Source organism: Sarcophilus harrisii, chromosome 3 (genome assembly GCF_902635505.1).
Source record: "Sarcophilus harrisii chromosome 3, mSarHar1.11, whole genome shotgun sequence".
In the NCBI taxonomy this organism is placed as follows: domain Eukaryota; kingdom Metazoa; phylum Chordata; class Mammalia; order Dasyuromorphia; family Dasyuridae; genus Sarcophilus; species Sarcophilus harrisii.
In genome coordinates, this window is record NC_045428.1 from 220,398,357 (window position 1) to 220,420,824 (window position 22,468).

General features: G+C 36.9%; 1 protein-coding gene and 1 non-coding gene across 2 annotated transcripts in view; one reads left to right on the forward strand and one right to left on the reverse strand.

Moving 5' to 3' along the window:
- The first annotated feature begins 2,521 nt into the window (after positions 1–2,521).
- Positions 2,522–22,468, forward strand: part of CYFIP1 (cytoplasmic FMR1 interacting protein 1) — a 159,885-nt gene continuing 139,938 nt past the window's right edge. The window contains exon 1 of the mRNA XM_031959085.1: positions 2,522–2,899. The gene's annotated coding sequence lies outside the window, so the exon portion shown is untranslated. The remainder of the gene's footprint in view (positions 2,900–22,468) is intronic.
- Positions 8,683–8,788, reverse strand: LOC116423106. Its single transcript, XR_004233576.1, has one exon. It is a non-coding gene; the product is annotated as a U6 spliceosomal RNA (small nuclear RNA).

The window sequence follows — 22,468 nt, forward strand, 5'->3', positions numbered from 1 at the left end:
GCAAGAAGAACAAATTAGCCTTGAAATAATTTAGTTAAGAAATGATAAGAGCCTGAAGTGAATTGGTTATGTGAGTAGTGAAGGTATTGTTTGAGAGAGTCATTATGGAGATAGAAACTTCAAGATATATTAATCGATTGGATATGTCTAGTAAGAGAGTTAAACCTTGAGTATTATACTCAAGGTTATCATCCTGAGAGAGTAGAAAAATGGGGTGCCCTTAATAGAGATGGGGATATTTGGAAGAGGAATGGGATGGGGGAGGAAAGGCAATGTTATATTTTGAACATGTTGAATGTGAAATGTCTCTGGACATCCATGAAATGTCCAATAGATAATTGGCCATGCAATGTTAAAAGTCAAGGGTGATAACTAGAACAGTATACAGAGACTTGAGAATCATCAGAATAAGAATGATAATGAAATCCTTGGGAGCTAATGAGATTATCAAGTGAGAGTATAGAGAGACTGCAGTAAGCCTAGACCAGAATCTATATAGCAACCCAAAGTGAGGTATGATGTGGTTGATGAATCTAAGTAGATTGGAGAGTAAGGAATGCAATGTATGACAAAAACCCAGAGTAAAGAATATTTAGGAGGAGGGGGTGGTAAATAGTGTAAAAACAGAAAATAGGTCAAGAAAGACTAAGACTGAAAATGATCATGAAATTTGGTAAATAAGAGATTATTGATAACTGGAGAAATCAGCATCACTGTAGTGATAAGGTCACTTTTTTCCCTCTTATTTACACAATATGGAGAAAGTAATGAGCAGCTGAAGAACTTTCAACCTCCTTGAATCTGCCGTAAATCAGGAAAGCTGTTATTTAACAGGAGTACTTTAGACTGGAATAGCACTCAATTACTTAGAAAACCCTTTAATGTCTGATCTCAATAATCTTTATGAAAGGTAGCAGTGCAAGTATTGTCTTGCTTGTTTATATTTTACAGATGAAAAAATTGAGGCTCCAAAAAGTTTAGCTCTATTAGCACAAATTATACAAGGATCTAGTCAAGACACCAACCAACTTCCTCCTAATCTAATGAAACATTTAGGTGTAGTTTTTAACACATAATTTTTTTTAGCATACATGCATGCATGTATGTATATATATGTACATACATATGTATGTATACACGCAGATTGCTGTGCATCCCTTGTGTTAAGAGGAAGGTAAGATGGTTGAAAGATCTGTGCACAAGCAAGTGTGATAATGATCTTGTTTTCACTGGGTTCAATCTGTGCATCTGACAATAGTATAGTCACCTTGGTACTTCATAAACTAGAGAAAGTAAAATGCAATTCCCCTTCGACCAACTTTTTGAACTGTTCCATCAGTCAAAACTGCCGGGGTGATTTTGTTTGTGTTTTGTTTTTGTTTTTTAGGAGAGGCTTGATAAATATGAAAATATCTTCCTTCCAGAGTATTTAAATAAACATGGTGAAACAGTTTAGTTGTAGTTTCTCATTCCTGAACATTCATCAACTAAGTCAAGGTTGTAGAACTTGTATTTCATCAACTAGTTCCACTTGTCTTTGAATCTCTGGCACCAAACGTGGTGCTGTGCCCAAGGTATTAACTTTAGTTGAATCCTCTTCTTGCCGACAGATGTGGAGACATTAACAAGAGGGTCCGTCAGTTTTTAGAGAGGGTGTTCTTTACCGATTCGTAACTTTAAAAAACCATCCACCACACGTAAAGACCCTACTCGTTACTTTCCCTATAACACCAGAGTTCCTAGATATGTTTTTTGTTTTTTATTTTTTTTTCTCAAAAGTTTTCAAACCCCTCCAGGTTTTTCTGCAAAGGAAGCAACACATGTTCTTCGCATGCTGTTAAGAGAACATGAATACCTTCTCTTTTCTCAAGGGCGGCTAGTTTTCCAGGACTGCTTCCTTCTTAGTTGGCTGAAGCTTTTCGTCCAGGCTCCCAAATAAAAGAGCCTAGGCTCCATTTTGTGAAGGCAGGAAACTCCCTTCTTTACCAGCCTTGCAAAGCCGGGGCGGGGAACAATAGCCTGCTCCTTCCATCCTTCTTTACCAGATCGTGGGGGCGTGCTGGGGAAGAGAGAAGGGGGGGAATGTGTGTGAATGTGTACGTCTCTGTGTGTGCATATGTGTGCGCGCACTAGGGCGGGTGGGAAATGGTCCGGACCTGAGCTTTGCTCCTCCGACGAGGTTTTATGGGTGGCCTGTCCTGGGGCGTAGGAGTAGGGAGCGATGTAAAGAGGAGGGGGAAGGGACAAGAGCGAAAAACTGAGAAAATTGGAGATCCGTAATTGAGGAAGGGGAGGAGAAGAGAGGAGAGGAGTCTGGAGGGCCGCCTAAAAGCCGGGGAGCGGAGCGGCTTTGGGAGTGATCTGGGGCCCGACGAGCTGGAGCTGGGCGGCGTCAGCGCTGGACTTCTCTGGACGGGACTGGAGAAGGCGGGGCTCGGAGTGTTTAAGGAAGGAAGGGGAAGGGAGAGGACGAGAAGAGCGGGAGGTGGAGCTGTTTGGGAGGAAGGGGAAGGGATGGGATAGTTGCAGCAACCGCCGCCGCCGCCGCCGCCGCCGCCGCAGCAGCAGCAGCAGCTGGGGCGCCTCCTCCACCACTAGTACCACCGCTGCAGCAGCAGCAGCAGCCCGCCGCGAGGAGGAGGAGGAGGAGAAGGAGGAGCCGTCCGGACTGTGTCTGTGTGTGTACTTAGGAGGACTAGGAGGAGGAGGAAGAGAAGGAAGGGTGTTTCCTAGGGTTGTTCCCAGTCCCGAGTGACTCAAAGCAGGAAATTCCCCAAGACCGGCCACCCTGAACTGGGAAACGCAGGGTCCTGGGAGCGAGCTCCTCTCCCTTGTCCGGGGGCTAGGGACGCCTTGCTGGGGAGCAGCAGCTGGGCAAAGGCGCCTCCCCCACCGCCCGGTAAGAAACTTTCTTTGCTTCTCTCTCTCTCCCTCTCCCCCGGGCCCGCACCATGCGCCGGGCGTGGGAGCTCGGCGAGTAGAAGCCGAGTCCTCACCGCTGCTTTTCTCCCTCCTCCACCAAGCGTTTGCACCAGTGCTTCCCCCACCCCCTCGCGATGGCCCCCTAGTAGCTGGGTGCGGGGCGGGGTGCTTCTCGTCTAGTCCGAGCCAGAGTTAGGGAAGCCCCTTTCCTGGGGGCGCGTAACCGCGACCAATGCTGCACCCAAGCCCGTGGGCGAGTGTCGGGGTGAGGGGCCAGCAGGCTGTGGACTGCACTGTGCCGGGGTGAGAGTCTGGCCGGGGCCCCGCAGCCTCTCTTCGTTCTTCTGAGTTGGCTCAGAGCCTCAGTGTCCCCCCTGGGCACGAGGAAGGGGTGAGCGGAGCCTAGCCCTGCTTGGGGAGGGGGCAGCCCACGCTTGAAATCCCTTTTGGGGCGTGTGTGTGTGTGTGTGTCCGTGTGTCCTCGTCCTCCCGTCAGTCCGTCCGACTCCTACACCTTTCTAGTCTCCTGGAATGTCACTCGTTGAAATCATGAAATCAGCTCCTAGAAAAAGATGCAAACGGTGACCGGGAGTGGATGTAATTAACCCCCATAGCTTTCACCAGTTGTTAACTCTTCGCCACTAAGCCCTGCTTGATCTTTTGGAGAAAGAGGCCTCGAATTAGGTTTTTACAGAAACCTTTCAAAGAGTCCCTGAAAGCCATGTGAAATACAGTAGCACAGATTTGGGGTTTCGGTCGTGTATGGTTCAGATCAGTACTGGCCAGGTAATTATATCAGAACTGGATATTAAGTAACTCAGAGCTTTGATGAACTCTTTATTTTTAAAAGGTACAAAACTCACTCTGCTTTATGCCTTCTTATGTTTTCTTTTTCTGTTTTCAAATCATGAAATAGAAATAATCCAATTGTTTATAAAAAGAGAGAGTGATTAGGTGCATACTCACCAACTATAGAAGATTGCTCTTTTAAGTTTGCAACTTCTGCCTTTTATTATAGGAATCCTCTTCACATGCTTTTCCTTAGAAAGAATGAGAGAGAACTTTTCAAAATTAGAGAATTTGCCATAGAAGTCGATTATTGAAGACTAATAATGTATACAGCATTGTAAATAATAACAATGGTAGCTGACTTTTATGTAGTTCTTTTAAGACTTGCAAAATGCTTTTTCTCATTTGAAACTCACTATTTCCCTGGGAAGCAAGCCTTAATATCCTTTTTAATAAACTGAGGCCTGAGAGAGGTTAGTAATGGAAAATGTAGATCACTTATAAGCTCCTTAATCTTCCATGAAGATAATAGATCAAGACTTAAAACAAAAAACAAATTTTTTTAATGCAGTGCCTTTCCCTGGGGAGAAGAAAGGGATCATTCCAAAGTAAATGGAATGTGCAAGATGGAGAGTGTAAAGCAAGATTTGCTTAGTCTTCCTGTTGGTGTGTGTTGTACTCTGTAGCCAATATTTATGGAAGCAACAGTCACTTTTCCTCTCCTAATAACGAGTTTTTAAAATAATATGCAAAAAAATCTATAACTTGTATGGAAATGTATGTAGCTGGAAATGTCGCAAATTATGTGGGTGTTAGAAAAGGAATGGAAGATTAATTGAGGAGTCAAGTTTAAGCATCAATTTTAAAGGCAAAAGGAGGATCCAGTGCCAATCTTGGGGTTGATGTCTTTACAATGATAGACTGTAGTTGCTTATTAAAGGCTGAATTGTATTATTTGTTGTCTTTGGGCAGCTGAAGCTTTGGTATCTCAATATTTTATACTAATAGACAATTTTAATACTGTATGCCTCACTATGTCATTTACCATGATTTATATTCATTCTGGCTTGCTGGTGTAAAATGGTAATTAATCACTGATTATGAGCTGTCTACTGGGTAGATTTAAAGCAGTGTTTCAACTAGAAAAAATTCCAGTGCATTTTGATGATTTGTTAGAACATTTGACCAGTCTTTTCAAGAGTCTGACAACTTTAAAAAAAAAAAAAAGACTCATTCTTAAAACTATACATTTTCATACAAGTATATGTCAGATATTAGATTTACATTTGCTATTTTGTCATTCCTGGAGCATCTTTACTTCACATTTTCTTTTTGAAGGGGTTTAATGTCACATAAATTAATCTGGGGCCTGAAACTTTTAAATGGTGTTAAAGTCGAACATAATTTTCTTAAAAAAAAAATAGTAAATGTTAGCATTATATTGCTAATTCCATTTCTGTAGTTGTTGCACCATTGTGGTTAAAATGGGATTATGGTGTTGAAGATTTCCTGGGCAAAAAAAGACTTTTGTAGGCCGTGTTTTCACATTCACTCTCATGTAAAAGCACCTTTGGTAATCATCTGGTCCATGAAATTATCTTGAATAGTTTGATAATTGTATTTTGATATGATTGGTTTTCCTTATAACCTATGTATTTTGTGCTTTGAAAAATGTTGTTTTAGAGGAAGATCATTGGTTTCATCAGATAGCAGGGGTCCTTAACACATTAAAAACTAAGAATTACTTATCTAGAATGTTTTTTTTTTTTTTTAAATTAATGAGGTAACTGAGACCCAGAGGGATGAAGTGAGTTTTTTAAGGTTTCTAATTCTTAATTTATGGTGATGGAACTAGTTACCATAAGAAGAACCTGTCATTTAGATTTTTTTTTTTTTCATGGTAACAGTAGTGGATTTCTACTAATCCATTCATACATCCTCTCTCAGCCCCCTTTTTGACTTATTCCTTTTCCTCCTTATATATACTCTATTGACTGAGCAAAGGATTCAGATATTGAAAAAAATAAAATAGTTTACAGTTATAGATTTATAAATAAGCTACAAATAGGTCCTTTTTCCTTTTCTTTGATCTCTTTGGCATACAGACCAATAGTGGTTTTGCTGGGCCAAAGGGCATGCACAGCTTTATTGCCCTTTGGGCATAGTTCCAAATTGTTCTCTGGAACTTATAAATCAATATGAAGATAATACAACTGATGGACCTGAGGCATGGAATGTGCCCAAGGTGATACAGCTAGGTGTTAGTTGATAGGTCTGGGACTCCAGCTAAGATCTTTTTGACTTCAAATAAGAATATATTGAGAGAGACACCCACACTGATTGGTAAATAGAGACCTGGACCTGGAGTGAGGAAGACCTGAGTTCAAATGTGGCTTCTTCTGGATGACTCGAGGCAAATCATGTAATCTCTGCTTTTCTTAGTCTACTGGAGAAGAAAATGGCAAATCACTTCAGTATCCTTGCCAAGAAAACCCTATGGACAATATTGGTGGACTGTGATCCATAGGATTACAAAGATTTGCAACAACTGAAAAACAAATTGAGAGTATGGCATATTGGACAGAGAATATCAAGAGTCAAGAAAACCTGGATTTAAATTCTGTTTTTGAAATAACTACTGGCTGAAATAACGCTGCCCCAGAGCAACTCACTTAACCTGGCATGTCCTGTAAAGTTGTAGAACAATAACTGATCTTTATTGGTAGAGAGGGGTTTCTCAACCAAAAAAAAAAAAAAAAAAATGTATATGACCTGTAAAAATGTTGCATAAATAATGAAGTGGAGTTATAATCATGATGATGAATTCATGGTAACATCAGTTCTTCTGTAGGCTGAGTTTCACATGAAGACAAGAAGAGCTACCCACACCAGTTCCCTAGCTCTATGAATAGAACTTGATTTTTCTTATTTAATGGAGAAGTACCATCAATACCTTTACAATGCTGTGGTATAAACTTCCAGGCAGCAGACAGCCTCATTGGCTGCTATTAGCAGAACTTCAAACACATGCCCATCTATAAGGCTTTCATTAGTCATTAAGGGATCTCAACTTCCCTAAAAGGGTGAACTCCTTGGAGACATTCTATTCTTTGAGTCTTTTCTGACATTCAGTTTAACAAATTGTATCAAAGAGCTATTATGTGCTTAGGAAACCTAGACTCTTTAGGGGTTACAAAATAAATTAAGAAGTAATTCTTGCCTTTAAGGTGCTTATAATCTAGTTACATATTTATTGATGAGCTCACTGGAATATCTGCACTTGACATAAAGCTAGAAAAGAAATACTGATTTCCTTTGTCTAAAAACAAGCAGAATTACTGCAGGAGAAAATTATTGGAGTGAAGGGACTGGGAGAGCAAGAGCAAGACTGACATATTGATAAAAAATAATTATCCCTCCCATTCTTTCTTTTTCTTTCTATGAACATTCCCAGGGCTCTCCCATCCTTTAAAAAAAATCTTAATAGATTATTTCATTCCTTCAAGTTATTTGCTTACAAAGCTCTAAAACAACCAGAAATCTAAGGCAGAAAAAAAAATCTTTTGTCTTTTCCTCTAGACTGTCTTCTCTCATTCACTTTTCAACCCTATGTAGTTTGGCTTCTGACCTTCTCATTTGCAACTGCTCTTTCCAAAGTTACGAGTGATCTTTTAATTTCCAAATTTAATGACTTTTTCTCCATCCTAGTCCTTCTTGTCTTCTCCGTAGCTTTTAGCACTATTAACCATCCTTTCCTGGGTACTCTTTATGACATTGTTCTCTTTTGGTTTTCCTCTTAGCAGTTTGATGCCTCCTTTTCTATTTTTTTTTTTTTGTTAGTTCATCATCCAAATTATACTCTTTAAAGAATGAATAAATGCCAAGATTGTCTTTGTCCCCCTTTCTTTAACTTTTCACCACTATGATCAAATAACATTTCTTTGTTTGGCAGTTAAAGCCTCTTCACAGTCTCTTTAACTTACCTTTCCAGCCTTCTTATAAATCATTTTTCTTCATACAAAGTTGCTTTACTAGTGGTCATAAAAGCAAGACTGTTGACAACAAGGCCACGCCTATAAGCTGTTTCATGCTGTTCTCATGCATTAGTGCTTTCTTCCTACACAACAATCCATTTCTGGCTTTTACATAGGCAGTTCCCCATGTTCCCCTATGCTTTTTATAATCCCTGTTTTCCTTCAATGCCCAGTTTAGTCACCACCTTCTCCATGAAGCATGTCCTGATACTCTCAGTTGCTGGTGTCCTTTTCTCACATCCAAAAAATTACTTCTTATTTATTTGTATGTACTTATATATACATTGCTCCTCAGATAGAATGCAAGTCCCTTGAGGACAGGGACTATTTCATTTCTATTTTTGTATCCTCAGCATCTAGAACAGTGAGTGTTTGAAACATGGGCATTCCAGTATTGTTGATTGTGTGATCTTATGCAAGTCACTTCCCATATTTGGATGTAATTTCTTCTTCTATGTAAAATTGGGAGAATTGGACTACATGTTACGCAGGGTCTCATTTGCCCTTAAATCTTTTCATTCTGTAGTGTCAAGTACTTCTCACTTTCTTGATATCAGGGAATCTTGATAGAGAGTGGGAAGACAGGGAGAAAATTTCCTGATTTGGGGACAAAATTTAAGGTCCAAGAGGATATTTTCTTTTGAATCCTAAATTAGTAAAGTCTTTTCTCCAATTAAACAGTAAAATTGTTTTCAAATTGGCAGTCAAGGAGAATATCCTCAGGCGAATGAAGATCATTCTTCCTATATTTGTCAAAACAATACTTCACATATCTGTGTAATGTTCTATAGCTTACAAATAATTTCAACATTTTTGCCATTTATAACTGTAAGGTAGAATGGGCATGCATTATTAACATCCTCATTTTATTTTTATTAAACATTTAAATACTGTGTGCCAGACATTGTGCTAAGAGCTTTACAAATATCTTGTCTAAAAAAACATTTAGAGTGGTTCACAAATAACTTGTCATCTTTTCACAGGGACGATGCTAATCTTCTTTGTCTAGTTCCATTTTTAGTAATATGCTGCCAGAGCTGGCACTATCATCCTCATTTTCAGATGAAGAAATGCAAAGGGCTGAGAGAGTATATAATTTACCTTAGGTCATAGAATGAGGATTGTTCCAGTGCCTTTGAGCTGTCTCATACTGCCTCTGTTAATATCAAGTTAGTTTCTTAAATATAATAAAGGTGAAACTTTAACCTGAGTTAGCTTATGGGCCAGCTGTGAAAATCATCCCCATGCTTTAGGACTAATCTTTTGCCCAGATAGTGTCATAGTTAGGCAATGGCAAATTATTAGCACTATTTTTACTTCCATTTTAGTAAGGTATATAGACAAGCTGCATGAAAGAAAACTTCATGAGACTTTAAGAATGAACATTCTAGGTATGTCAGGGCACTGATACCTAAACCCTGTGAATTCTGACAAGTCAAGTCAACAAGCATTTATTAAGTTCCTATTATGTGCAGGGAATTGTGCTAAGTATTCAAGATTGTTGTTCATCCTTCATTCTCAAAGAGGACCAATGATATCATAAGGGTGATGTCCTGAGTTGCTCGTAAATTATATTTAAGTGATGCAGAGCTTCTCAAAGTCATTCGCCTTACTTTCTCCTCCAGAATCATTGAAGTCCATTGGCAAGACAAGAGTGAAAATGACTGATTTAGGATGTAGTGGATGATGTTGGCCTTTTAAATTAAGATCTTTCCCAAGTCTCAGTTTATTTGAGGCAAGGCTCCTTCTGTGAGCAAGGGCTAGGTAAGAATTCAGACAAAAGATGGCCTAATTTAGCATTACAAAAACATCAGTCTTGGAGGGAAAGAAAAGAGAAAGTCTCTGAAAGTTTCTGATCAGAACAGTAAATAATTGTTATTTACACTTATTTTAGCCATTAAAACCTAAACTATGAACTATATAGGTTTGGGTTGAAGGCTGTTATTGGCCTCAATACTCAGTAAAAGCCAGAGGGATTTGGATTTAAAGGCTAGTCAGCTGTTTGAAAGTCTGTTTTTTCAGAGCTATATTTCAAGAGATCATAAATGCAAACTGCAGAAGACAAAAAGTAAATTGTCCTAGCATTTTGAAAGTAAAATGATAATACTAAAAATAAAAATAAATAAATAAAATGAAATTTTTTTTAAAAAGTGTTAAGGTTGCAAAAAACAAAACAAAACAAAACAACAACAACAAAAAAAACAGAAGACAGTTCCTTCTAAGTAAACTACTGTGATTTATGGATCTTACACTACTTTAGAGGAAGGTATCAAATCAACACAAAAACATAATTTTGCATTTGTTACAAATAGCTTAGTATAACCTACTTGCTTTTACATTATGTCAAGGCAATATACCACTAAAAAATCTTCTCATGTAATGTGTATCATGTCAACATTTTCATACCCTACCCTGGGTTTAGACGAGTTGTTGCTAAATCAAAAAAAGCTGGGAGAGTAAGGCTGTTATTTAGGTCTCTATTTTCTAATTATGTTCCTAAAAGTCTGACTTCTGTTTAAAAATTTTAAGTCCTCATTGGTAGACATATAGAATTTGAGTTGGAAAGAACCAGAAAGGTTTAGTGAGATTACTGTTATAAAATTTATTAATGACCTGTTAGGACAGAGCTCTGAAGAGACACTGATTGAAAATTCTTTTGCTAGTTTGAACCCTAACCTAACACATTTTATCATGATTAGTCTATAGTTATTGAGACTAAATGGATGGCCTTGAGCAGTAGTGATCAAACTTTTTTTTTCTCACAACCCTTTTAAAATTCAGATTCTCCCACCTCTCTACCCTAAAGAACTTTTGTTTATAGGAATTGTATCTGTCAGTATTACAACATTAAAATGTGAGTAATGGTGTTAGGACTGAGATGTGCATGAAACAAAATGATAATGGTAAATGGGATTGTTTCGTTCTTGGTACTTTTACCGTCACCTCCTAGCACAGTGCCTGATATATATAGTAGAGGATCTTAGGCCTAGGTGGCTTGCTGTGGCTCAAGTACAAAAGCCAGTGTGGGAGGATACAGTAGTTCCTCTTCTTTAGGAATGACAGGTACAAAGTAAGGGAAGCTACCCCAAGTGAACTGATGCTGTATCCTTGTTGTATCATTTTAGTATTAGCTATAAAACCGTCTATCAGTGTCTTATTTCATTCCAATTTCAACCTGATATACCAGTCTAGAATACTGTCATCTCAGACCTAATGCAGAAATCCTTTTTACCACCTCCCTGGAAAGTGCTCAGGTTGAAGTAGATATTTATGGTATGATCTGACTTTTAAAAAAAAAAAAAAAAGTTTGCCACAAATTTTCAGCATACTTTTCTAATTTGTGTATAAGATAAAATCTAGTCAATCAACAAGAATAGTTTCATTACTTTTTTTTTTTTTTTTTTTTTTGCTGAGGCAATTGGGGTTAAGTGACTTGCCCAGGGTCACACGGCCAGGAGGAAGTGTTAAGTGTCTAAGGTCAGATTTAAACTCGGGTCCTCCTGACTTCAGGGCTGTTATTCTATTCACTACACCAAGTAGCTGCCCCAAAAAAGTTTCTTTACTTTTAAAGAAAATTCTAGCTGAGTGCAAAACAGATATTGTTTTTACTACAATATTCAACTCTTAAGGTTCTATGACTACTTTGGTTTAAAAAATAGAGAATTATTTTGTAAAGTAAAAATATCACTTTTATGAGTTTTTTTTTTTCATTTTGTCGGATAAGAAAATAAAAAGATTTTCACAGGGTTTTTTTTTTTGTTGTTGTTGTTGTAGTTGTAAAGTTAAGCATTTATTAAGTATTCCTATGTGCTAGACACTGAACTAAACACTGAGGATACAAAGAAAGGCAAAAAAGAAATCCCAACCCAGTTTCTGTTCTCAAGGAGCTCACAATATAATGGAGAAGATACCAGTTCAGACAATTACCCACAAACAAGATATAGATAAGACAGATTTGGAATAATCTCCTAGAGCAGGTACTATGACTAAAGAGGACTGGGGCAACCTTCTTTATAAAAGATGGATAAGAATTGAAGGAAGCTAGGAGGTAGATATGAGGAAGGCAGGATACTAGGTATGGGGGACAGCTATGAAAGCATTGGGAGTTAGGAGATAAAGCTTCTTAGCAACATTACCTGATCACAGACTATATATATGAAGGGGAGAAAGATCTAAAAATACTGGAAAGGTAGGAGACCAGTTATGAAGAACTTTAAAAGCAAGATTTAATATTTGATCATAGAATAATAAAGTTTACTGAATGGGACTTGGGATAGGGATGATTTGATCAGTCTTGTGCTTTAAAAAGATTAATTTAACAACTGAATGGATAATGGATTGTAATGGGGAGAGACTTGAGATAAGGATATCAACTGGAAAACTAGGTATAAGGTGATGTTGCAATGTCAGAAGAGAAGAAGATGAGACAAGTTACCAAGGTGGAAACAACAGAACTTGAATATGGGGAATCTTGGAAATTTTTGTTTTATTTTTGAAGAAGTAACTTCTGACTGCTTAAATTAAAAGGTGGGAGACAGTTTAGAATTTTCAAAAGAATGGTGGTGTGATAAATGACTACAAGTATTTTTGGTTGGTTTCAGTTTAGCATCTATAGATTCACTTGAGACATTTTTGGAGATCCATTTTTGTAGAGTCATTGAAGTTATGGCCTGCTGCTATCATATCCAGTGCCTTGAATACTCTTTTTCCTGAATAACATCTTAGGGATAGCCTTCTCTTAAAGAGATAATTCAACTATCATTCACCTCATCTTTTCTAATTATTATGGTTTTCCTAATTTTACCCAAATTATTTTGCTAAAATGTTTTGCACTTATTCATCATGTATATTTGTTGTTTCCCTCTCAAAAGAATGTAAACTCCTTCCAAATAAGATTGGTTTGATTTTTGTCTTTGTATCCACTATTTTTGACAAAGAATAAGTATTTAAATGCTTTCTTAATGAAATTTTGATATCCCTATATTAGAATGTAAGCATCCCAAAGTTAGTAATGTTTTTTCCTCTGTTTTATCTGCTAACCCTACAGCAATGACATAATATCTTGTATATAGTAGGCATTTAGCAAATATTTGGTGAATTGAATTAAATTTATCTCTCTATTTTATGACTATTGAAATTCATCATGGAATGTAACATCTTTCCATTTTATTAGAATCTTCCTGACCACTCACATCTAGCAATTTGAAGTGATTGCTTATTCAATATCCTTCTGCATGTTCTATAATTGTTTTTTTTTTTTTTTTTTAAGATTGTAGAAATCAACCACATGCCAAAATTGTATGTAATTAAAGATGGAAGTTTGGAACATTTTTATAAATAGAATGCAGTATTTTTGCAGTACAGTCTGAAAAATACTGAGTTAGAATATCTTAAAATTGTCAACTCTGAGAGGCTGATTTGGCCTAGAAAAATCATATTAGAACAAATGATAAAAGCAGGAAAAGGCTTTTCCAGGACAGTTTGGCTTTCACAAACAGAACTCCCATTGTAAGGATGGTGAGTCTGTAAAACTCTTCACATGACTACAAAAATATTTGGGACAGAAAGATCTTGAGTGTAATACTGGGTTACTGAAGAAGTTGGTCTCTGTGTTAATACATTTGGTTGTTCAGAAATATAGGGAGGTTTTAAAATAATTTTGCATTGGTGATTTTTCAGACTTTTCAATTTAAGGATTTGGTGTGGAATTTTCTGCTAAACCCTGTTTAATATTCCCAGACCACTGTTCTTTTTCTCTTTCCTATAGAGATACAAAAATATTCCATTTCTCTTGTAACTTTTTTTCTTCATACCAGTCTTCCTTGGAAACCTTGAATAATTTAGTTTTTCACAAGAATGTTCATTTCATCTCTGTGATTTCATGTCTTTGATTTCTATCTTCTACCAATCCAGAGATATTACCACTTTGTGTAGAAACTCACTAAGACTAATTAAAAAGTAATCCCTAATTAAAAATTCTTGACATAACTCTTTCTAGCCACATTTTATCATTCCATCTCTCCTCCTAAATCAAGTCAATTCAGCAGTTTTTAAGCACTTAGTCTGTGTTAGGTAGTGTGCTAAGCACTGAAGATAAAAAGAAAAGAAAGAAATACAGTCCCTGTTCTCAACAAGCTCATAGTCTAAAATGAGGAGATAGCATGTAAAGAACTATACACAAACAAGATAGAGACAGAATAAATTGCAGATAATTTTAGGAGGTATTAGCAAAAAAAAAAAAAAAAAAAAAATTCATTCTTTAATATCATCAAGTTCTCTCTTCCCTCTATCTCTCACTTATTTCTCTGGTCATTATTATCTCTGCCCTGACTTTACTTCCCTCAGGATAGTCTTGACATTGTAGTTAACTGGCTTAATCCTACACTAGTTACTATTCTCAAATGCCTGGTACCCTTGTTCTATCAAGACTAAATCTCATCCTTGGATTACTTAGACTTGTCTCTACAGCTCCTACTCACAGGCTGCTGAACAGAGTGGGAGGAAATCATACAATCATGCTGACTGGATACATTATAAATTAATGTTATCCAACTTCACCTGGTTCTCTTTGTGTCATCAGTCCTTTTATTCTTCCCCTGTTGCTTCCTTCTCACACCCGACAAAAGTTTTGTCTAAACCTTCTCCACTTAAGCTTTCTATATGTCCTGGCCCTCTTTATTGAGAAAATTGAGACCATTTGATTTGCGCTAACCCTTTCACTCTTCTCATCTTAAACCCCCTTGCCATCATCTCCCATTTTTTCCCTCCCTTTCTGCCAATCCTCCCTTTCCTTCCAACTTCTCCAGCAGATTATAATCATGGTCATCTCTCTTCTCAAATCTTTACCTTCTCTCTATTAGGTGGTTCCTTCCTTACTGTCTTGAAACATACCCACATCTTCCCCATCTTTAAAACTTCACTGGACTTTACCATCCCCTCAAGCTGTTGCTCTATATCTCTTCTCTCTCAATCTACAATCTCCAACTCTCCATTTCTGTGTCCACAGCATGTCTCCCATGTTTTCCTCCCCTCTTCCTTCTCTCACTAACACCATTTTTAGGCCATCTTTACTTCTAACCTTAATTATTGCAATAGCCTCTCTATTAGTCTCTTCTCATTTCAAATCATTCTCCTCACTGTGGTCAAAATAATTTTCCTGAAAAACAGATCTGACCACTCCACAAATTCCACCGGTCCCCTAAGAGCTGGCTCAGTGCCACAATAAATAGTTGGTCATTTTTTCTGTTTTCTCAATGAAATGGGCATAATAATAATATCTACCTCCCAGTGTTTTTATGAACATTGAATGAGATAAAAAGTACTTGACAAATTTTAAAGTATTGTATAAATACTAGCTACTAGTACTCTTATTGCTTAGAAAATCAAATGTTCAGTTCTTTTTCTTAGGTTCAGTTCTTTTTTAGGCATGTCTCACTGTCTGTAACTCCATTTAGAATTTTCTTGACAAAGATACTAGAGTACCATTTCTTTCTCCATCATTTTACAGATGAGGAAACTGAGGCAAACAGGGTTAAATGACTCCCCCAGGATCACATACCTACTATCTGAAGCCAGATTTGAACTCGGGAATAGGACTCTTCCTCATTCCAGGTTCAGCACTCTTTGCACTATGGCATTACCTAGCTGCCCCTGAATCAAATATAAGGTTCTCTTTTTAGTTATTAAAGTCCTTCACAACTTGGTCCTGGTACAACTTATTGTACATTACACTTCCTCCTGCACCAAGCAACCCAGTCAAACTGACCTCCTCTCATTTCTCATATATAACACTATCACCTTGCCTTTGCACGGACTATGTGTACTACACATACTAAATTAAGATAAATACAGAGTTGTGTGTATATGTCCTTGCTTGTCTATTAAAATATAAATACCTTGCTAGTAGAGATAGTTTCATTCATTGTATTTGTATCTCCAGGATTTAGCCAGGTTCCTGGTGCATAAAGATATTTAATAAATGTTTATTGGTTGATTGAATTGCTGTGGTCAAAAAATGTCTTGGTGGCCAGTTTTTCTGGGGGGGGATGAGCCACTCCAAATTCAGTAGGACTGGTACTTAGACAAGAGATATAGTAACAGTCACCAAACTGAAGGACTTGAAGCCTTTTCAGCTTGGCTAACCCTACTAGAGCTTGTGTTTGACTTCCACAGTCTTTGAGAACCTAGCAACATTATCCTACTCTGATGAAACACAGGGGAGGGACTTGAGTGAAAGCAGTATTGCATTCCTTAGTACCCATTGCAATGGAAAGAGATAGTTCTTGATGTCAAATCTAAGAAATACTGAAAAATTCCAAATTTGATTGATTGATTTGTCCATTTCTCTAAACTGTGACACAATTTGGCAGAATAAAAGAAGTTTTTGTTTCCTGAGCCAATTGGGGTTAAGTGACTTGCCCAGGGTCACACTGCCAGGAAGTGGTAAGTGTCTGAGGCCAGATTTAAATCAGATCCCCCTGACTTCAGGTCTGGTGCTCTATCCTCTATACTAACTAGCTGTCCCCAGAAGTTTTTTTTTTTTTAATTGTTCTTGAAGGGGTTCTGTTTATGAGAAGCAAGGTTTAAGTGTCCCTACCTTCATCTCTATGCACTTGCCAGTATAATGCTTCATTGGATACAGAGTTTATTTAGTAATAAAGTGTGCTTAGCTAAAGTCATTGTCTCACTGGTCTTTTTTGTTTATTTTAATATTATCATAGACATAGGATAAAGCATAGGAATACCCATTTCATGATATCAAATCTGTATCTATATACTTTATTAGCTGTGTATCCTGAGCAAGTCCAGTTTCCTCATCTGTAAAAATGATACGAAGAAGAAAATAGCAAACTATTCTAGTATTTTTGCCAAGAAAATTTCAAATGGGGTCACAAAGAGTTAGATATGACTGAGCAACAATAAATGGAGATCTGGAAGTGATCTCAGAGGCCATCTGGTCTAACCTTCTCATTTGGCAAATGAGGAAATGGAAGGCAGAGAAGATTAAATGACTTTCCCATTTTCAACATTTTTTTTCCTTTTTAAAAATTGGTGCCCTTTGTGTATGTATTTTTTTACATCATAGTTATTTCCTCATCCATTTTCTCACTTAACTATAGTTTTTTTTTTTTATAAAGCTCTTTATTTTCAAAACATATACATAGATAGTTTTCAACATTCACCCTTGCAAAACCTTGTGTTCCAAATTTTTTCCCCCTCTTTTCCTCCCATTCCCTCTCCTGGACGGCACGTAATCCAATATATGTTAAAATTTTGCAATTCTTCTATACATATTTCCACATTTATCATATTGCACAAGAAAAATCAGAATAAAAAAGGAAGAAAATGAGGAAAAACAAAAAGCAAGCAAATAACAAAAAAAGTGAAAATAGTATGTTGTGATCCACACTCAGTTATCCCTGTTCTCTCTCTGGGTGTAGATGGCTCTCTCCATCACAAGACCATTGAGACTGCCCTGAATTACCTCATTGTTGAAAAGAGCCATATCCATCAGAATTGATCATTGTATAATTTTGTTGTTGCCATGTTCAATGTTCTCTTGATTCTGCTCACTTTACTCAGCATCACTTCATGTAAGTCTTACCAGGCTTTGCTGAAATCATCCTGCTGATCATTTCTTATAGAACAATAATATTCCATAACATTCATATACCATAACTTATTCAGTTATTCTCCACCTGATGGGTATCCAGTCACTTTCCATTTCCTTGCCACTACAAAAAGGGCTGCTTCAAACATTTTTGCACATATTTGTGCAAAGACACAAAAGGCACATGGCTCCCCCCCCTTTTTTTTTTATAATCTCTTTGGGATACAGGCCCAGGAGACACTACTAGATCAAAGGATATGCACAGTTGGATAGCCCTTTGGGCATAGTTCCAAATTGCTTTTCACAATGGTTTGATCAGTTCACAACTCCATCAACAATGCATCAGTGTCCCAGTTTTCCCACATTCCCTCCAACATTCGGCATTATTTTTTCCCATCATCTTAGTCAGTCTGACAGGTGTGTAGTGGTATTTCAGAATTGTCTTATTTTGCATTTCTCTGATCAATAGTGATTTGGAGCATTTTTCCATATGACTGGAAATTTCAACTTTCATTTGGGAAATGAGGAAAAAAGGAAAACAGCTAAACAAAAGTGATAAAGCACCCAAACTTTTCAGGATCTCCACTCACCTTCTCATCATAATGAGGAGATGTCATTCTCAATTCCTCATTCAGTCTTTCCCCTCTAACATACAGTTAATTGTCAAGGGCTGTTTTTCTTTTTTTTTTTTTTTTTTTTATTTAATAGCCTTTTATTTACAGGATATATGCATGGGTAACTTTACAGCATTAACAATTGCCAAACCTCTTGTTCTAATTTTTCACCTCTTACCCCCCCACCCCCTCCCCTAGATGGCAGGATGACCAGTAGATGTTAAATATATTAAAAATATAAATTAGATACACAATAAGTATACATGACCAAAACGTTATTTTGCTGTACAAAAAGAATCAGACTCTGAAATATTGTACAATTAGCTTGTGAAGGAAATCAAAAATGCAGGTGTGCATAAATATAGGGATTGGGAATTCAATGTAATGGTTTTTAGTCATCTCCCAGAGTTCTTTTTCTGGGCATAGCTGGTTCAGTTCATTACTGCTCCATTGGAAATGATTTGGTTGATCTCGTTGCTGAGGATGGCCTGGTCCATCAGAACTGGTCATCATATAGTATTGTTGTTGAAGTATATAATGGTCTCCTGGTCCTGCTCATTTCACTCAGCATCAGTTCGTGTAAGTCTCTCCAGGCCTTTCTGAAATTATCCTGTTGGTCATTTCTTACATAACAGTAATATTCCATAATATTCATATACCACAATTTATTCAGCCATTCTCCAACTGATGGACATCCATTCAGTTTCCAGTTTTTAGCCACTACAAAAAGGGCTGAAGGGCTGTTTGTCTATCTTCAGCTCTCATATTCTCCTTTTGAAAGCTCTTCTTGATTCCAAGCCCAGCCCTCGATCTACTTACCACTGAGCTTCAAGTAACTAAAGTCTCCCAAGTGAATAGCATTCTTACTTGTTTAACACATATGATTAGGGTGTATCCTCAAGCTCAGGTTTTTGTCATTAGTGATATCATCTGGAATTTCAAGAATGACTATTACATATACCCTTTCTCCACTGGTCTCTTGAGCTTATTTATTGAGCAAATAAATATTTAAGTGCCTTTTGTAGTTGAGGCCTTTTACCATGTGTTTGAGAGGAGGGGAATAGAAAAATCAATGATAGGGTTTCTCCCCTGAGTAAGATTGTAGTTTAATAGTGGTAGCAGGACATGTAAAAAGATAGGTATTTGATAAGTGACAGTATTAAAAATTTAAGTTTATTGATATGTTTGGCATATATGGGACTGCCTGCCATCTAGGGGAGGGAGTGGAAGGAAGGAGGGGAAAAGTTGGAACAGAAGTGTTTGCAAGGGTCAATGTTGAAAAATTACCCATGCATATGTTTTGTCAATAAAAAGCTATAGTAAAAAAAAAAAATTAAGTTTAAAAAAATCATACTGGGTTATGCTGATAAAAGAAGTCTGAGTTGAGAAGATGTCATCTGAATAGTTTTTGATTGGATATTTTATGGATAACTCACATTTTAGGGAACATGGTAGTTAAAGGAGAAGAGTTAAGAATTTGCATGTAAAATATTTTAGGATTGATCAGTAGAGCTATTTGGCTAGAGAATTCACATGGCCAAGTATTCTTGAAGTATGTTGTCAGTCCACAAATATTTATCAAATATCTCCTATGTATCAGACACTGCTGGGTGATGGTGATACATATCCAATGAATGAAGTTATCCCTCTTCCTAAGGAGTTTATATTCTTCTGGAAGGGGAACAATCAAGATTTATATTCATATGTACAAAATACAGCAGTTAATATTGGATAATTTGCTAGAGAAAATACCAGCAGTTGAGAGGATTAGCAAAGGTTATGTCCATTGGGACTCTAAAGCACTCTTGGTAAAGTTGTGAACTGGTCCAACAAACCAAACTTGGAACTATACCCAGAAGGCTATAAAACTGTGCTTGTCCTTTGACCCAGCAATACAATATAGCTAATGAATTTGAATTTTCTTCTCTAAAACTGTTCCATAGCTTCCATCTGCCTATAGGATAATAAGATCAAAGTTTACCAAGTTTTTGTAAGACTTTCTGATGATTTGTAGTAAGAAGATTGTAGGGAAGTCAGGGAAACCAATTAGGAGTTTTTTTTTAAAAGAAAATCCTGATACCAAAGATCTGAAGTAGGATGGAGCTAGTAGGAATGAATGGGAAGATATATGGGAAAGAATTTATGGGAGAGGTGGTAGGAGGCAGAGAAGTAATGTAAAGGGTAGCCGTCATATAACTTGAAGGTTTTGACCATGAGAAGATAGTGACATTTTCTTTGGCTGTTCCACTTGGTATGCTCACTCTCCTAATCTCAACCTCCTGGCCTCTCTTGACTTTTTTAAAGTTCTAGCTAAATTTTTACCTTCTACAAGAAACTTTTCTCGGTCCCCCTTCATACTAATGCCTTTCTTCTTTTTATTATATCCATTTTGTTTATGACAACCTATAAAGAACTCTATCAAGTCATGGTAAAATGCAATTCCCCTTGGACCAATGTTTTGAACTGCTCTATCAATCAAGACTGCTGTGGTGATTTTGTTTGTGTTTTGTTTTTGTTTTTTAGGAGAGGCTTGATAAATATGAAAATATCTTCCTAAGTAAATTATATAATAGTAGGGATTTGTTTCTATTTGAGTTTGACACATCTGATCTAATAGATAGTTAACTTTTTTTTTCTCAGTAGTATTTTATTTTATTTTTTCAATTACATATATAGTTTTCAGCATTCTTTTTTTTTTTCTTTTTCTTTTTTTTTTTTTGGCTGAGGCAATTGATGTTAAGTGACTTGCCCAGAGTCACACTAGTGACTAGGAAGTATTAAGTGTCTGAGGTCAAAGTTGAACTCAAGTTCCTCCTGACTTCAGGACTGATTCTCTATCCATTGCACCACCTAGCTGTCTCTCAGCATTCATTTTTGTAAGATTTTGGGTTCCAGATTTTTTCTCCCTCCCTAAGGCAGTAAGCAATGTGATATAGTTTATACATGTACAATTATTTTAAACATATTTCCATATTAGTCATGTTGTAAAAGAAAAATCAGAACAAAAGTGAAAAGCACAAGAAAGAAAAAGCAAACAAAAAATATAGGTAAAAATAGTATGCTTCAATCCACATTCAATCTCCATAGTTCATTCATCTCTGGATGCAGTTGGCAGTTTCCATCATGTCTATTGGATCACTGCATTGCTGAGAAAAGCGAAAGTCTATCATAGTTGATTTTCACATAATTTGCTCTTGTTGTGTACAATGTTCTTTTGGTTCTGCTCACTTCATCCAGCATTAGTTCATGTAAGTCTTTCCAGGCTTTTCTGAAATCAGTTCGCTGATAATTTCATAAAGCACAATATATTTCATTACATTCATATGCCATAACTTATTCAGCCATTCCTCAACTGCTGGGCATCCACTTAATTTCCAATTCTTTGCTATCCCAGAAAGAGCTACCACAAACATTTTTGCACATGTGGGTCCTTTTCCCTCTTTTATGATCTCTTTGGGATACTGACCCAGTAATGACATTGCTGGACCAAAGGATATACATGCACAGTTTTGTAGCCCTTTGGGCATAGTTCCAAATTACAGAGCGCCAACTTCTTAAGTCAGAAAGCCCCGGATTCAAAACTTGTCTTTGACATAGACTATTTGAGGGAAACTTTGGGCAAGTTCCTTGAATTCTGTCCATCTTAATTTTATAATATAAGTTTCAGATCTTCCTCCTTTCTTTGAAGAGATGGGGGATGATGGAAGTTGTTGTTGGGTTGTTTCAGTCATGTCCAATCTCCCTGACCCTATTAGGATTGACAAGATACTGGAATAGCTTGCCATTTTCCATTTCCAGCTCATTTTACAGATGAGAAAACTGAGGAAAACAAAGTTAAGTAACTTCCTTAGCTAGCAAGTGTCTGAGATAAAATTTGAATTCAGGTCCTCCTGACCCCAGATCTGGTCCTCTAACCACTGTACCACCTAGCAGATGCAAATTTGCATTGGTCGAAGGAGCTTTCTCTAACAATTAGAAGAATATGATTAGGATCATATATTTTGAAATGGAAGGTTCTTTAGAGGCTATCTACTCCAAATCACTTAGGAAATTTAGGCCTAAAAAGATCAGGTTGCTTGTCTAAATAACACTAATAGCAACTAGTTAAAGCACGGTTTGAATCCAGAATTCTGAAACTGTTGATTTTTCTTTTTTTGTTCAAGCTTGTTTCTTCTAAATTATACAAAATTGTTTTGTTTTCTGTATTTTTTTATCTTGTTGTAACTTATTATTTTTTTGGTTCTATATACTTCACTTTATGTCATTTTGATATACAGTAAGGCTCTTTATATCTGAATTCTATCATACATCACGATTTGTTTAGCCATTCTTTATTCAGTGTTCCTATTTCTTTGCTACCACAAAAAATGCTGCTATACATATTTTGGTATGAATGAGATCTTTTTGTATTGTCCTCCTTAGGGTTCATGAGTAGCAATGAGTCAAAGGTTGTGGACACTGTAGTCATTTTCTTAACATAATTCAAATTGCTTTCCAGA